Source organism: Dasypus novemcinctus, chromosome 18 (genome assembly GCF_030445035.2).
Source record: "Dasypus novemcinctus isolate mDasNov1 chromosome 18, mDasNov1.1.hap2, whole genome shotgun sequence".
NCBI lineage: Eukaryota > Metazoa > Chordata > Mammalia > Cingulata > Dasypodidae > Dasypus > Dasypus novemcinctus.
The window spans coordinates 32,919,517-32,925,597 of record NC_080690.1 but is presented as its reverse complement, the minus strand read 5'-3'; positions in this window follow the sequence as shown (position 1 = coordinate 32,925,597).

Genomic DNA, 6,081 nt, shown 5'->3' with positions numbered 1-6,081 from the left:
GAAGGCCCTGAGACCTTGGGGATGGGGGGAGAATGGCCACCCCTTAACTGACCAGAGGAGGGAGGGGCGGGGACCTGTGGTCACTGCTGGGGTGGGGCAGGGAAGGAGTGGGGGATTCTTTTGCCATCTGTTCCTGGTAAGAAAGGGCAGCCCAGTTCCCCACACACCCCTCCATGTCTAGGGGGGCTGGGAAGAACGAGGCCTGGTCACCCCAGTCCTCCCACTGATCCAGACTGGATTCCGGGCAGAAGCCCATAGCCAGGCACAAACCAGAGATGGAAACAGTGCTGCTTTGGATTCTTCCAGTTCCCTTTACCACGCATCATGGTCAGAGGGCGAGGGGGCCCCCAAGACCTGCCCTCGCATCTTTGAAGAAGCAGAAAATCCCAACCCAGGCCTGGCAGGGCACAGACGATACCCCAGGAGCCTGGGCAGCCGGCCCTGCAGGTCTGCCTTACCCCCCACGCCCGTCCGCTAGGCCAGGCCTATCAGCACTGGCCTGGGCCCCGGGAACGTGCTGGTTGGTGTAGTGGGGCCCACCCCAGCCCCGGAGCGGGCCCGGCCTGTGCAACCTGCTCTAGCCCACCCTCACCCCCAGCTCCCGGTCCCCTGATCCCACCCCTTCCTCTCTTTGTTTTGGAAACCAGCTGAAGAGAGAAGGAAATGCTGGCCCTCAGAAGCCCCGAAGGCCTCTCAGGTTCAGCCAGCAAAGGTGGGTGAGCTGCCCCCCTACAGGGGCCTTGGCAGTCAGCATGGGGGCTCCGGGCAGAAGCCACAGGGCCCCTCCCAGGCTTTCTTCTTGGAGCCCTGGGCTAGACTGGAGGCCACCAGGGGGTGGGGATGGGTGCAGGGGCGGGAAAGAGGATGAAAGGCCTCTCCTTGAGCTCTTCCTCAGAGCCAAGGCCAGAGGAGAGGCCTGGCAGCTGCCTCAGCGCATCAGGAAACTGCCCGGCGGGCGAGCCTGCTAACCCCAGGCCCTCTGTTATAATTGCAGAGAAACCCAGTGACTGAAGGAGCAGCCCTCTGAAGGGGCTGTGGGGCTCTGGCCCGGATGTGTCGAGGGGGTTTCTGAGAAGGGGTGGCAGCAGCTAGACCCTACCTCCCCCATCCTCAGCCCAGCAGGCCTCACCCTCCTGATCAAATCCCCTCCACCCCAGTAAACTGGGGCCACAGCTTTAATGCTTTTTTACTTTTTAGTGTCGTGTATTATAATTTGACTAGGTTTTAAAACAGAATTGTCATTTTAAAAACACATATATACAAATAGTATATAAAACACATAATGGGAATCTCTTTTTACAGCTCCCTAAACTGCCCACCCTACCTTTTGACATATTTCTTTCCAGATACGTATGTATGGGTATATGTATTATATATTTATTTACATATATAATACATACATGTGTGTAGACATGCATATAAATGGGTAGTATTCAATTTCTTAAATTATGAAAGTACTATAGGCTCGTTTTATCAAGCCAAACAATTTAAAATGTTATAAAGAAAAATCAGTTCTTCGATGTTTTATTCTTTGAGAAAAATGTGGCTGCAAGCAAAACTCACCTTGGGCCCCTCACAGCCCCCATACCCTCAGCAGCTTTTCTTCTTCTTTATATTGTGCTAACTACCAAGTAGGAAAGTTAATCCATTACAGATAAACAAAAAGAAGAAAAAAATAATTCCAGTAGCCAGTGTTGACAGTTTGGCATACTTCCTTCCAGTCTTTATTCTCTACATTTGCATCACTTGGAATTTAAGAGGCAAAAATATCCTGGGCTTAAACCTCAATGCTGCCAGTTCCTAACCTTGGGCAAGTACTTAAGCCTCAGTTTCCCCGTCTAACTCACAGGCTGTTTGGGGGAGGTGAAGAGAGGGTGGCTGGCTGGAAAGTGCTGGCCACAGTGTCAGGTGCTTGGCGCTTGGCAAGTGCTCCATGTGTGATCAAGACCCCAGGTGACTGGCATGCTCCCCCCTTGATGTTTTACTCTTTGAGAAAAATGGGGCTCAGAGAGGTGAAGCAACTTGGTCCAGGTCACACAGCTGAGAAATGGCCACACTGGGATTAGAACCCAGACAGACAGACTCACACAGCAGCTCAGCCCCACCCCTCCGTGGTGCGGCATCCCCCACCCCACTTCCTTCTGCCCCTCCACTTGCATTCTGCACATGGAGGAGACCCCAGGGCCACCAACAGAGCCTCCTTTCAGGCAAGGGCAGGGGCTGAGCTGCTGTTTCCTTCCCCACTCAGACTTGACAGAAAAGCCTTTTTGTTGTGGCTCACACAGAGGCCATTCTCCTCCAGCTCACGGGAAGGAATGGCTGGCTTCCTGTCCATCCACAGCCGCCCAGGCCGCCCCGGGATCTCAGCACAGGTCCGAGAGAAGCAGGGATTCCTGCCCCTTCATGTCTTCCAGTCCTCACCCTGGGGCCCAAGGCCTGGCATCCCAGATGCCAAGACACTTTCAAAGCACAGCAATTCCTCTCTCAGCCTTGCTAACGTGACCTTGTTACCCAGCATGCACCGGCAAAGGCCCCCACCAGGCTGCTTGTCCTGCCCCAAATGTCCCCTGCACTTGTTTGCCTCTATGCCCTTGCATATGCTATTCCCTCCCCTTGGGAAAACCCTTCCCTGCACATTTCTTCGTGTCAAAATTGCACCCATCCTTCAAGGCCCAGATTACGGCCATTTCCCCATCCCCTCCTCAAAGAGGGTGTGTTTCCTTCCACCCCTGGCTCACCCACCATTTGTGTCCTGATCATTCCTCTACCTTTCACCCAGTCTGCCCATTGTTACAGGTGTCCGTGGTCACAGGCTGTGCTTCACTGGGCAAGGCAGTTCACCTCTCTGAACCTCAAGAGTCCCCATCTGTGGAACGGCGCTGAAAGCCGTGCCTGCTTCCTGCAGTGGTGAGGTTTGTGCTGACACGTGTCAACACATAGAACAGCGCCTGGCTCCTGGGAGGTTCCCAGAGCGAGTTCCTAACATCCCCGTTGGAAGGGCAGGTACCTGGTGAGCACTGGGGAGGCTTCCCTTTCCTCCTTTCCCTGTCGGGGAGCGTTTGTGAAATGGGGCCAAAGGTGGACAGACCTGGGGACAGGTGCCCAGGGGGAGACGCATTCCTGGCCACGCGCGCCCTCCCAGCTGCCGAGGCCGCGCCCTGCCCGGCCCTGGGGGCGGGGCCGCTCTGCCCTGGCCCCGCCCCCGCCCCGCCCCCGCCGCAGCCTGCTCTTCCCCTAAACCGCGAGCACGAGGCCCGGGCTCAGGTTTCCTCTCCAAGCGCCCCCGACACCCGCCGCCCCCACCTTTTCCACCCACCTCAGTCTGTGCCAGAAATAGCCTCCCAACGCCCCTCCACTTAGCGCCAAGCCCACAGGCCCCTCCTCGAGAACGATATCGTTCCCCTCGGGCTCGCAGCACGGCGAGCAGTAGACTAGCTCCATGGAGAATCAATCCCCTCCGCGCCGGTGGAAAGGAAGGGCCAGCTGTGCCCCGACAAGTCACTTAAAAATTCACGGCGCAATCGTAAAATCCGGAGGCCTCGGGGAGCTCAACCTCCCTGTACGGACGGGGATACTGAGGCCTGGCGCGAGCGGTGATGTGACCAGGGTCACTCCCGGAGTCCTTGAACTGCGTCCTCTGATCCCCAGGCAAGGTTATCCCATCTACAACCCTCCGCCCGCCCCCTCCCCATGGGGGCCTCGCTTATCAGCCCTTCAGAAGAGCTGCGGGCGGGGTACTGTGATGGATTCGGCTTTCTGGATAAGGGCTCATGGACACCCCCTGTCTGCTCGGCAGCCTCCTGCCCTCTGCCTGGAGCCCTCACTGTCCTGTGACAACAGCACCTCCCTCCCTCCTCTGTCCATGCATTCTGGTAGGACCTGCCCCGCCCTCTTGGTGGCCGGATGGACATGCGACCCACGACTGGCCAATCCTTACCCCAGTGCTTGGTTCAGGGGTGGGCAGGAAACCCAAGTCAGGCCAATCAGAGCCTGTCTGTGACTTTCTTTGGAGCCACTGGGAGAGAAAAATCCTGCATCTGCTGGGGTTGCCAGAGCTGTTCAGATATGAGTCTGGAGCTGCTGAAGGGTTATCTTGCCATCGCCCAGAGAGAGCCTGCTTCAGAGTGGAGCCAGCACAGGGGAGAGTAGCCTTGGCGTTCTGGAAGGCATCGTTCAGCACCTGGATCCAGCTGTGCCTGAAGCTCAAGGCCCGTGGCTGTTCAGTTAAATGTAGCAATAGACTCCCTTTTTTGCTTAAACAGGTGTGAGTTGTCTTTTGTTTCTTGTGGGTTTGTTGTGGTTTTTTTTTTCCTTGTTCAGACTGGTGCTCCAAGGTACACTCTGGGATCCCTGGCACAACCGCCCCCTTCCCATCGCCAGCCCTGATAGTGCTGCCTAAACAGCCAAGGACACCTGGGTCTTAATGAGAGCCCTGGAAATCAAGCAGCCAGAGGGTGGTGGGCAGAGACTGGGAAAGTTAAACTGTTATATGGGCTTTTTCAGATTGTAAAAAGTAATGCATGGCCAGCAATGAGGAAATGACAGGGAAACCAAAAGAGACTGCAAATTGCCTATAATCTCTACTCTTCCCCCAAACACTCTTAACATTTTAGTGTAAATCTTCCAGGAGGATATTTTAATATATTTAATTTTTAAAAGTAAATTCATACTAGGCATGTTGTGTTTTACCTGCCTTTTTCATTTAAAATAACATGCAAGTTGGACAAAAGATCAGAGGATGTAAGGGACTTTGATTTTACTTTGTTGCTTGTATTTTTATGAGCATGTGTTATATGCCCATAATGATGAAATAAGTGAATAAACAGTATATCTTTAACCCTTTCCGCAGCCCCAGATTGTTTTCTAAAACATCCTTTTAGTGGATGCCTTCTGTGGCTGCTTCAGGGTTTCCTCAACCTATGGCAAGACAATGACAGACAATATCAGGAAACATCCTTAATTATGGCAAATACTTCTCAATGGCTCACACCACACCAGACATTATATGCCTTACTTTAGTTCATTTTCCTAAGAACCCCACGAGGTAGTTCTTCTGTTTGTACTTCATGGCAGAGGAAGTCAAGGCTCAGAGAGGTGAAGGCACTTGCTCAAGGCCACATAGCAAATTAGCGGCAGAGCCAGGACTCAAGCCCACACCTACTTCTGATCTCAAAGCTATTAATTGTGCTATTAATTGTTCATTTATTCAGTAAACATCTAATGACATCAGGGACCAGATGTCCAGCAGTAAGATCCTCCCTCACGGATTCCACATTTTGGGGTGGGGATGAGCATTCCAGGCAGAGGGAATAGCAAGTCTAAGGCTGGACTAGGCTTGGAATGTTTGAGGAAAAGAAAGGACACAAGCAGAGTGCTGAAGAGTAGAGAAAGGGAGCAGGACCAGGCCATGTGGTAAGGAGTCAGATTCATTCTAAGCCTGATGGGAAATCTTGGGAGTATTTTAAGAGGAATGGTGGAAGGTGGCATAATCTGACTTATGATTTTAAGACTATCTCTCTGGCTATTGTATATTTTGCCTGGTAGTTGCCTGGTAGTTACAAACTACCTTTACCAACATCCATGACTTTTGCCTTCAGAGACAGTCCTAGTAGTGGAATTGCAGGGCCACATATTCTAAGACTTTTATTACGTATTGACAAATTACCCCCAGAAAGAGTGTAGCACCTGTTTCTACTCCTCCACCAAGTGGCTGAGTGCCCATCCCCCAACAGTTCTGAGAAAATCTTTACCAACGTGGTTGGTGAAAGTAATATTGCTTTGTTGGGTTTATTTGTATTTCTTTTATTGCCACTGAGTTTGAACATTTTTCATGTACTAGTTGTTAATCCTTTTTGCTTTGGGGCTGGTGGTGAGAGATTGCCTGTTCATGCCCATTACCTATTTTTCTACTGGGTTATTTTTTCTTATTGATTTGTAGGAACTTACATTGTGAGGAAATGGAACCTTTGTTAGCTGATGAATTTTAGAGCTAGAAAGTTCTTAGCGTAAGCTCCTTGTGTCCAGATGGGCAAACTGAGGCCCAGACAAGAATGGGTACTGGCCCTGATCAGTCCTCCCAGT